Source organism: Berghia stephanieae, chromosome 5 (genome assembly GCF_034508935.2).
Source record: "Berghia stephanieae isolate SIO BIC M18660-M18661 chromosome 5, UCSD_Bste_1.3, whole genome shotgun sequence".
Lineage (NCBI taxonomy): Eukaryota > Metazoa > Mollusca > Gastropoda > Nudibranchia > Aeolidiidae > Berghia > Berghia stephanieae.
The window spans coordinates 77207504-77219601 of NC_088364.1; positions in this window are offsets into that span (position 1 = coordinate 77207504).

Here is a 12098-nt window from a genome sequence, read left to right on the forward strand (position 1 = left end):
AATCTACATGAGACTCATTCCTGTTACGCTTAAAAAAATATGTCACATTACATAAGTTAACACATTTTTGGACAACTATTGAAATAAAACATTGAAAAACAATAAACACAGAGCATTGATACTAATTTTGACAACAAAATGACAATTATTGTTTTACAAAAGGCATTCGGAAATCAGTTTTTGAAAATAAAGGATATTATTTGAGCAATCATCATCTCCAAACATTTATAGGAAAATGACAAAAATAAAAATTGTTTACCATAGTCTAGGTATATAAGTGTTAAACCACCACAAATAATGTTTCCTTTCAAGTACTTATATTTAGCATGAAAAACACGAAAAAGTCATTCTTAACAGGAGTGAGTTTGTGTAACAGGAATGAGTGGACGTAACAGGAATGAGTTTTCTGTTACAGGAATGAGTAATTACAACATATTTATTCGAAAGGATTATAAATTCAATACGCTTAGTGATTGAAACTCAAAAGAAGAACAAAATGGTTAGGGCGCCAATACAATGATTTGGGGCTTATGTTGGTAGAGACCCACAAAAGAGCACCAACATTGTTTGTTAGATTCAGGATACTCTTTCGTGGCAGTTCGGAATGTTTGGATAAACAGACAAAAGAGGCATTTTTAAAACACTAGAAAGAGCAAGAAGCTGCCACATACCCATGTATGATTTTGGTTTACTTAATGACATAACGTCCAGTTTGAACAACTCTTCCAGGGTATCTTTATCACTTATGTTAACATCGGGAATATAAAGGTCCAAGTTTGTGACAAAAGTTTAACAACTGTCTGGATGTTGTCATTGAGTGAAGCAAGGTTTGAATCTGACAAATAATGGTCCTTGTGTAAAGCCAGCTCTTGTATCAATCTTACTCGTATTTCGTCTGTTTGTGTGTCTTTGCTAAATGCATACACTGCACCACAGGCAGGCAGGCAATCCCCATCGGCCTCAGCTTGACTGGAAATAACTGTTTCCCATCACCCAGAGATCTAGGTATATCATTTGAAATTAAATGTGTACACCTGTTGTCAATACCAATGCGAGTTTTGATTACACTTCTGCTGGCCCCAACTATTTCACAAACACGTAATGCTTAATTTTCACATTCATCAACCACTTCATCAAATGATTTCCATTCATTCAATCTTTGATAAAACCATTGTAATCGATTTCAGTCGGCATCACCTTAATGTTTATGTCATCTTGGTCATGTTCATCCCTTGAATCACTGTTTAAGTCAACCGGTGCAACTTCGGGCATGTCTCCATCATTACCTTTGAAAACCTGTTGCTTCAAATCACTTTGTAGAAATGAATGAAATTTAATTGATGTGACCAACAACATTATTGAACATTCTTGACTCCTTTTCTCCAAAACGCTGAAGCAAGCATGTTAATGTTTTCACATTTTTTACATGCACATGTTTCTCTGTCCCTTTTTCTTGGAGTAACAACCCAAAATGGCTTAAGTCGGTAGAATGAAGAAAATGACACGTATGGGTTGCAAGAGATGTATCGCTTGAACAAATGTGACATTGTATCACATATTAGTCTTCTTTGTTTCTTGACTTTATTTCTTGTTTTTGTATTTCTCTTTCCTGGAGCTAATTTAGAAGTGTCACCTTTCAGGAAAAAATCTCTTACTATTTGCTTGACAAGATCTGGAAATTTTGGAGGCATTTGACGTCGTTTCCGAATTTTTCCAAGAGTTTATATTTTTTGAGAGTCATACCAGCTGCCAGATGTTCACGGATGTGTACATGTGCCTTCTGTTCCTCAAATGTTTGATGTATTATAGGAGTGCAAAATGATTTTGTAATGTTCTTTTCACTTTCTTGTTTTTTCTGCTATCTTTCAAAAGTTTTTCTAGTTTTTGATCGAGGTGTCAACGAAAGTTTTTTTATATTTTTAATGACCTGTCCAAGCGCTTTTTGTACTTTTTCGGATTTCTTTTTCGATTGAGAAAGAGAGGACAGCCTTTTCACTTCTTCAAGACTTTGGTTTTTCAACATTTAGGTTTCATTGGCTGTTTTAGTAGCTTGATATCTTTGACGAGAGACATACCGGAGTGGAGATTTTGAGTGTGAGGATGGAGTGTAACTCAGGTCAAGATTTTGCTGTTCCCGGTTTGTAGTGTGTGTGTGATAATTCATTATCCAATTCTTTCTCTGTGTGCGTTGTTCTCTTGGTGTCTTATCTTTTATGGACTTTTTCTTTCCATTCGATTTGTCGCTCTGGTATGTGTCTTGTTCTTTTTTAAGATTAACAGCACGTCGAATAGGAACTCCATCTCGTCTTTGACGGTAAAGTCATTGCTCTCGGCTGACATCATGGCTTTTTTGGCCTTTGTGATAAGAAAACAAAATAAAACAATCGTTACAACAAAGCTATGACCCTTGAAAATGAACAATAATATCAAGTTACATTTCGCCACCCTCATTCCTATTACAAAACAAGGTGTAACATGAATAAAGTCAAGGAACAAAGAAGACTATTATGTGATACAAAGTCACATTTGTACAAGCGATACCGGGCCGTTAAATCATAGTAATCATCTAAAATGTATCTGAGCCTAACAGGCAACAAACTATGTTTGGACATTAGGCATTTAGTATTGGCAAGGTAACTTTGCACTAAAAAAAGTCTTTCAGCAATGGAAGAAATTAATATGTAAACAATAAAAATTGTTTTAATGGTAACGTTGTAACAATGAATGTTACCACTTCAATGGACATAGGCCTGTAACACTTCAGTGGTTTACAAAACACTTTACCAAACACATCCTTATGAAACAAAGGAATATTCTATGAATCGATAAACCATGTGGAGGCGCCGTGGCCGAGTGGTTACCGAAAGGGACTCCGGACTGTGAGATAACAGGTTCGAAAACCTCCACAACCATAGAGTGGTTTCCTTAATCAAGGAAATTCATTCCGGTTGCTTCACTTTGCTTCACCCAGGTGTATATCATGGTACCAGTGCTGCTGGGGAATGTAATTTAATGTAATAGACCAACCTCGTATTCATAAGTTAAATGTCTGTTTCATGCTACAGCAACAGGGATAAGCTCCGATTCTATGGGCCGTTATGCTCCAAAGGACTTAGTGACAATAAAACATGTGTTCCATTTTATGAAAGTTCACATTCCTCATTCCTGTTACTCATTCCTGTTATGTTTTCCTCATTCCTGTTACATCCCTCATTCCTGTTACAAAAGAAGGTGTAACAGGAATGAGTGTAACAGGGATGAGTTTAGCTCGCTTAGATTCATACTATCCCTAAAATATGATTTACTCCAACATTAAAGTATGACTATTATTTAGAGCCTTAAAAAAGCTATAAACTGATACTTTTGATTTTTAATACAAGTTCTAATTTAAATAACAAGCCCTGGTAACAGGAATGAGGGTCATGGTCTGATGTTGAACATTACTCACCATTCTTGAAGCGGTGTTGAACTGGAAATCACACTGATTGAAAAAACCATGTGTTTGTAGTTTCGACCTTGATGGAAAAGGGGCAGCTACGGCGAGAAAACATTGTTAGTTGCACTTCTATTGTTAAGAGTATTTTAATTGGTTAATTTTCACTGCTGTTACAGGAATGAGTAGCCCCCTTGGGGACAGACTTTATTAATATATAATAAAACTTTAAAAAGTCTGATTGTTACAAACTTTTATGAGGATGTTAGAAGATGGCAATTTGCATCAGGTGAATTCATAGGTGTATACAACAAGACACTCCATTTTGTTAAAAATTCGACTTAAAACCATCATGCCAAAAAAAAAGGACAGGGTATTTTCCTCTACCCCAGTCAATACAAAACGTCATATCTATCCTGAATCTCTCTCGGTTTTCGTTTTTTATGTTTCATACAAGTTAGTAATTTGTAGTGAGACTGTGTAAGCAAGTATTTGCTAACAATATATGCATCAAATATTTCAAAGATCCAATTATCGTCACAGGACAGGAATTTGGCAGTTTTTTGAAAAGGGCCGATATGGGTAGTGATAAAAGGAACAGATTTTAGCATCAGAAAGTATGTTTATGTAGAATAACGATAACAGAGACTTTTGACCCCATATTCAGAGACATTTGACCCCGCAACGGGGTCAAAAGTCTCTGTCAGAATTATTTTACATAAACACATTTTCTGAATACTATTTTCAAATTTGTGACTTGGTATAAATGTCAAAAGATAGCAAATGAATAATTTTTTTATGGTACAAGATTTGTTTAAAAGAGCTATTCGTTGTTTTTTTAATGATTTTTAAAATTAGTTTGGAGACATTTGACCCCATCTCCCCTACGCTCGGTATGACAAGATATAGAATGAACCTATATATTCGTGTGTAGATACAAAGTGTTGTTTAGAGTTGTGTTGGTATCCAATAACAACAACAACAACAACAATAATAATAATAATAATAATAATAATAATAATAATAATAATAATAATAATAATAATAATAATAAATATAATAATAATAATAAAAATAATAATAATAATGATAATAATAATAATAATAATAATAATAATAATAATAATAATAAATAATAATAATGATAATAATAATAATAATAATAAATAATAATAATAATAATAATAATAATAATAATAATAATAATAATAATAATAATAATAATAATAATAATAATAATAATAATAATAATAATAATAATAATATAATAATAATAGTAATAATAATAATAATAATAATAATAATAAATAATAATAATAATAATAATAATAATAATAATAATAATAATAATAATAATAATAATAATAATAATAATAATAATATATATATAATAATAATAATAATAATAATAATAATAATAATAATAATAATAATAATAATAATAATAATAATAATAATAATATAATAATCATTTCATTTGGTGTGGGGCAGCATAGATAGGAAGCTTTTCGCGGAATTGAAACGGCAATGCCTAGATATTTTTTAAAAACACACTTTATTAAGTCATACAAACGATATTTTAACATTTTTGTTGTAATGCATGTACAGGATGATTCAAAAGTCTTGTCGAGGCTAATAATTATAAAAACTAAAGAAACATTATATTAATGTTGGCAACATGCCATTTTCTATACGGTCAACACAAACTTGAAGAATTTTTGTTTGCAACCACTTTTGAGAGCGTCAAAAAATCAACGTTCTCCGATGACAGAATTGCATATTTAATTTGATAATAAAATTACAAGAAGATGGAGCACATATGCAACACGATCTCGAGAAGCTGGAAGTTCAGGAACAGAAGTACCACACGGAGTCTCATCCAGAGAAATGCAGTGTCATTTCTATCTTCCGAAAAAAGTCTCCAATTACATGCAATTACAAGCTACACAACCACACCTTAGAGCACATAACATCAGACAAATATTTAGGAATAATAAAAAAAAAAAGATCAGACTTAAAATGGGACGAGCACATCAACAACATCATAACAAAAGCAAATAGGATCTTTTGTTTAAAGATTAATTCAACAAGCCTAAAATAATTAGCTTTCAAGTCATTAGTTCGACTATAAATTGAATACCTATGCACTTTGTTGATAAACTGGAGGCAATACAGAGACGAGCCGCTCGTTTTGTTACGGGAAAGTATGAGAAAACATCAAATGTGAGTAGCATGATTGATCAACTTGAATGGAAGTCATTCCAATCTAGAAGGAAAGCAGCTGGCCTGACCATGATGTATAAGATAAAGAACAGCCTGGTGGCGATTTCAAATCCTGACCTCCAAACACCAACACGAACATCTAGGACTTCTGATATGGACAATTTCATTCTCCTGACATCCACCAAAGACCTCAGAAAATTCTTATTTTATCCCAGCACCATCACAGATTGGAAGAATTTACCGCGAGAAGTTACATCTGCACCCATTTTATATTTATTTACAGAGCTTTTAGATCACTTCTGAATTTTCAACCTAATGTTATTGTTCATGTCAAAATCTTCACGAATGAAGATGGACATTGAAGGAATAAAATCGAAAATTTACAGTCCTTTCTTTCTTTTTATTTTTAGTACAGAAAACAACATAACCTGTGATTTTTTAATCAGTGGTTGATGCTTTAATTTAATGACAATTCTACAGAGCTCCACCGCAATGACACTTGGAGGTTCGACGACATCTGAACAAGGAACTCTCTCCTGAAACAATTGATTAGACAACGCCGGCAGAACTTTTGAATCTCATCGTTTTAAAATATTTCTTAGTCGCCTGCTCCTCTCTTCCTGCCCTTTTCTTTTTCTACTATTCCCTCTACTATTCTTCTCTCCAATCCTCCTCCTTATTCGTCTTCTCCATCGTCATCATCATCATCTTCTTCTTCTGATCTCTCCTCCTCCTCTTTATTCTTCTCTCCGTCTTACTCTTCCTCCTCGTCATCGTCCTTCTCACCCCTTTTTTTTCACAATACGATTCAATAGTCTGATGTCACGCCGCCTGGCAACGGCGGCCATCTTGGTTCTAAACAAATAAAATCATTACTTTTTATTTTTCATGCTGGCTAGAACTTTTCATATGCCTTGTGATCAGAATGTGTAAAAGTCAAAACATGATCAAATTGATGGGGTTTTTTTTCCCTCTGGATACCCTTTATGCTCGTCGGAGAAATATTTCATACGGGCGTCCGACATTGTTCCCATAGTTTAGAGCCAGTGTTACTAAGTTACCATGCGTCATTAGGAAGGAAGTGACGTTACGACTGTTGAAGAGAATGATCAAAGTTTTTAAACGATACTGCCCTGAAAACTCTTGTTTCATCATTTACATTTTCAAGAATAGACTACTGTAATTTACTTTTATTTTATAACATTCTTTAAAGGCAAAGAAGATTCCTCACAAGAGGTGAGGGTAGGAGGATTGGATGGGGGGGGGGGGGGGGGTTAAGAGTTTTACGGCGCTTGCAACACATTCAGGTAAAAAGTAAGAAAATGGAATAGTCAAAAATTATAGAATTACAATTAATGCATTCAAGGAAAAGTAAGACAAAAGGGGAATTGGTTCAACTAGGGAACAGATGTAGATTCGAAGAGCAGATCATCGATGTACTTTGTTTGAGTCTTATCCAGACACTTAAACTTATAAAATTATAAATTAAGCTTTATATAGCGCAATATCCACTTAATTTGCTCAAAGCGCTTTACAAGGGGTCCCTGGTCAACAGCACCATCTAACATGTAGGACGGGACATGACGCCTGTAAGGCGATATTACAATTTTTCGGACAAAGACAACGCTGTTAACGGCCAAGTACTCATTTTAGACCTGAGTACGGTGAGAGAATGTGAGTAAAGAGCCTTTTCCAAGGACTCAACTATGCGCCGAGCGCGAGGCTCGAACCCAGGACCTTCCGATCCGAAAGCGAGTGTCATACCACTAGACCACATAGCCGCACAAAATTCAAAACAACAAGATAACGATCGGTACATGACAAGAGAGATAATTTACAAGGAAAATAAAATATCATCTCCCAAAACTAACGGTATACATTTGACTTTCCCCTTCTCAGCCAAGGTACCCGCAAAAGTCCAGGACAAAACCAAGTTATCCCATTTCAAGACAAAGACAGATTGTAACCCAGAAAACAGATAAAGGGGGATAGAAGACACAGCAAGTGACCTCCTACCAAAAGACCTCACACGGATGGTGGGGTCTCTGTCACCCAGAGCGACAAAAAGGAACAAAACTACGAAAAAATATCAGAACAATTTATTGTTATAAAAATGAATAAAATAAAATAAATATAAAAACAGAGCACATTACCAATCAGAGGCACAAACACATTACCAATCAGAGGCACAAACACATTATCATTCATAACTATACAATTTTAAATTCATGTCATGGTTACTTCTAATGTAGTCGATTTCATTAATCAACCCCCCTCCCCAATATAATGAAATTAAAATAAACCAAACCCATTCCCCCCCCCCCCCTCGTGTAGAAGAATCGAAGTTGACGTCACTCTGCTTTTTGTTATTATTTTTAGACAGCCTGTTAGTGATCAGTTTTCACGAAATAATATCAATCAGACTATAAACGTCAAAGGTTAAAGACAAGGATGTTTAATTTGACTGGTCGATGTTGTGAGTATATTACCTAAACAAATAGCATCGATAAAAATAAAATAATAGAATTGAGCATTTTCCCAAGCCAATACTTAAAATGTCGGACGAAACATGATGTCTGTAAGGCGCAATTATAGTCTTTTGACATAAACAGCGTTGTCACTGGCCAGGTACTCTTTTTACATCTGTGGGCAGTAAGAAAATGTATGTAAAGAGCCTTTTCCAATGACTCAACTTTGCGCTGGCTCAACAGGACTTGAATCGGGGACCTACAAATAGCCGATGTCATAGATTTATTTTTATGTTTTTAATGGTTTTACGGCGCTTGCGACACATTTAGGTCATTTCAGCGACAGTAAAAAGGAGAAGAATGGGATAGAAGAGGAATTCTAGATTTACAATTAAAAGAACACAAGAAAAATAAGACGAAGGGGAATTGGTTCAAATAGGGAATAGATGAATATTCCAAGAACATCTATCGGTGTACTCAGTTTGAGATCACCTAAAAACGGACAACACACAATGGCAATTGCTTGCTACCCTTTGTATAGGACGCCAGCCTATCGCAAAGCACTTTCCGCCAGATCTAACAGACCCAGCTATCCAATCACTACTGGGTGGACAAGGGGGGGGGGGGGGGTTAAAAAATTTCTCGACTGCACCCGGGATTGGCTCAGTCCCTTTGATTGTGAAGCGAGTGCTCTACCAACTGAGCTATCGGGACCCCAAGGCGCTATAAAAATTAATTAAAACAGGATTATAAATTTGAAATTTTATGTGCTTTTCCGTTAATGTTTGTTTTTGTTTCCAGTTTCAGAATGTATGCTCAATCTCTTCAAACGTTAAAAAAATAATCGACATATACGTATTAATGAATTTAAGGATGCCCTTGACTCGATAAAGAACTTGATGGTTTGAAATATATATAAGACTGAATATTTTTTTTCTCTTTAGTTTAAAATTACAAAAAAAGGAATATTTTTTTGGGAAATTTCTCTATTTTCTCTCAAATATAAATTTTCATGCAATGAATATGTTATGTATAATAACACAATTACCACTTGTGTCTTAAGGGCATTTTGAGTGACAATTTGGTCCATTTTTAAAGCCTTAAACTTGATATTATAATATGACAATAAAACTTAAAAACTTTACCCGAGTCTCAGTGCTTTGACAGTACAGCAAATTCAAGTTTTAGGATCAAAGCCACTTTACATATTGGCGTTTTGAGGAGGAGTGTTACAATAATTTATTGATTGATTCTGTATGCAAAAACAAACAACCAAAAAAAAATTAAAAAAAAAACAAAAAAAAAAAACAAAAAAAAAAAAACAAAACTGAATGATCTTTTTCCAAAGCCAATACTTAAATAAATGTCGGATGAAACATAATGTCCGTGAGCGCTATTGCGGCCTTTTGAGAGAAACAGCGTTGTTACTGGCCAGGTACAGTAAGAAATGTGAGTAGAAAGTCTTTTTCCAAGGACTCAACTTTGCGCTGGCTCAGCAGGACTTGAACTATATATATATTATACATATATGTATATATATATATATATATATATATATATATATATATATATATATATATATATACATATATGTATGTATATATATTATACATATATGTATGTATATATATATATATATATATATATATATATATATACATATATATACATATATATATATATATATATATATACTATATATATACATATATATATATATATATATATATATATATACATATATATATATATATATATATATATATATATATATATATATATATATCCATCCATCATCATCATTACATACATACATACATACATACATACATACATACATACATACATACATACATACATACATACATACAATACATCATCATACATACATACATACATACATACATCATCATACATACATACATACATACATACATAATCATACATACTACATACATACATACTATACATACATACTACATACATATACATACATAACATACATACATACATACATACTACATACATACAATACATACATACATACACATACATACATACATACATACATACATACATACATACATACATACATACATACATACATACATACATACATACATACATACATACATACATACATACATACATACATACATACATACATACATGCAATGATTGCCATCGTCGACTGCCAATTCTATATTTAGGCCAATGGCAGTTTCATTGAGACTACGGGGATTGAAACTCAAAGAAATTGAACCAAAAAAAAAAAAATTAATGAAAAAACAAAAAAGAAAAAACAAAACAAACAAACAAAAAAAAAAAAAAACCCAAAACAACAACAATTAAACAAGAGAAAGTATGTTCTGATTAATCACATTATTTCAGTCAGTTGAAATGCCAACAGAAAAACTTTTGTCTCCATTATACTTTCTGATTATTTTTTTGTGTGGATGTTCTTTGACGCAAATCCTTTGATTTCGGAGTCTCTCGGTCGTTCACTCTCAACTCACGAGCCGATAGATTGTCTCTAAAAAAGTTTTTACTCACAAAAATGTGTACTTTCGCCGATCTTGTGGTTTTTTAAAGCCAGTGTCAATGGCACCAGGGCAATTTTAGCCTCTGTCATTCGTATTCAACGTATTTTCTTTTCGAATCGAAGCGCACTCAATCTAAAAATAGCTGCTACCTTGTTGACGCTATAACGTCTCCTAGTAACTAGTCTCAGACTAAAGAACGAAGTCTTGCCTCAGCAAATGACTACAACTTGGCCAAACTTAGGCCGAAGGTGCCGTGATTTTAGTCTCGGAATTGCTTAGTCAGCTCACATGAAATTCGATTTTTGTTCAAGTCATTAACTAAAGTCAGAGATAGAGACTAAGCGCTAGTCCGTGTTCATGAAAACGGCTCCAGAAGTATAACGGACAAACACACAAAACTATGTGTAACCTTGAATGTTTATAGTCTGATTAATTATAACAGTTTAGTAAGAATTACTCATAAACGTGTATGGTTAAAAAACAATCACAAAGACCCGAGTTACGCCACCTTCATTCTATCTATAGACGAGGGAAGAAACGAGTGAAGATGGTAGTCCACTCTAGATTGTAGCAACATGAATTTACCAAGTTTTCTCTTGTTCTGTTGCTGAAAAGTATTGTGATGATGCCGACGGGGCTCATGCTTGTCGTTACGACTGCAGCCATATTAGGAAAAAAAATCGACACATTAAATTTTTAAAAATTTAGCCAGAAAACTCGCCCTTTAAATATCGATCAATTAAAATAACCCTGCTCAACCCCGCCCGGGGTTTGAGAGTTTTTGAAATTATGGGGATCGTTTTAATCGATCGATATTAGAACTAGTGCGGAGCGGTCCCAATCATGTTTAAGGACTGAGGTTATACGGTTCCTGGGAAATGAGAACCGCAATGACCGGTTCCGGTTCCAAGAACCGGTTCTTTTTCGACATTGGAAATTCACAAGGCATCGTTGGGACCGTCAAACGATGGGAACAGTGCCTGCAGTAGATGGCAGTAGAACCGCTGAGTGTAAGTGAGAGCGGAGAAAGCTTGTTGCCTCAAAACATAAAAATAGTGCTGTAACACAATTCATTAAGCATGTGTGTGTGCGCGTGTATGTATGTGTGTGTTTGTGTGTGTGTGTGTGTGTGTGTGTGTGTGCGAAAATTGATGGAGCGGGTCAGGTAAATGCTAGGGAATGAAAGGAAAAGGGAAAAGTTTGTTTTGATTTGTTTCTTTTTCCTCTCCATTCCTTTCTTTTCTCTTTTTGTGCGGCATGTGGTCTTGTGGTATGACACTCGCTTTCGGATCGGAAGGTCCTGGATTCGAGCCTCGCTCGGCGCATAGTTGAGTCCTTGGAAAAGACTCTGTACTCATATTCTCTCACCGTACTCATGTGTAATTTGAGTACCTGGCTGTCAACAGTGTTTTCTCTGTCGGATAAATTGTA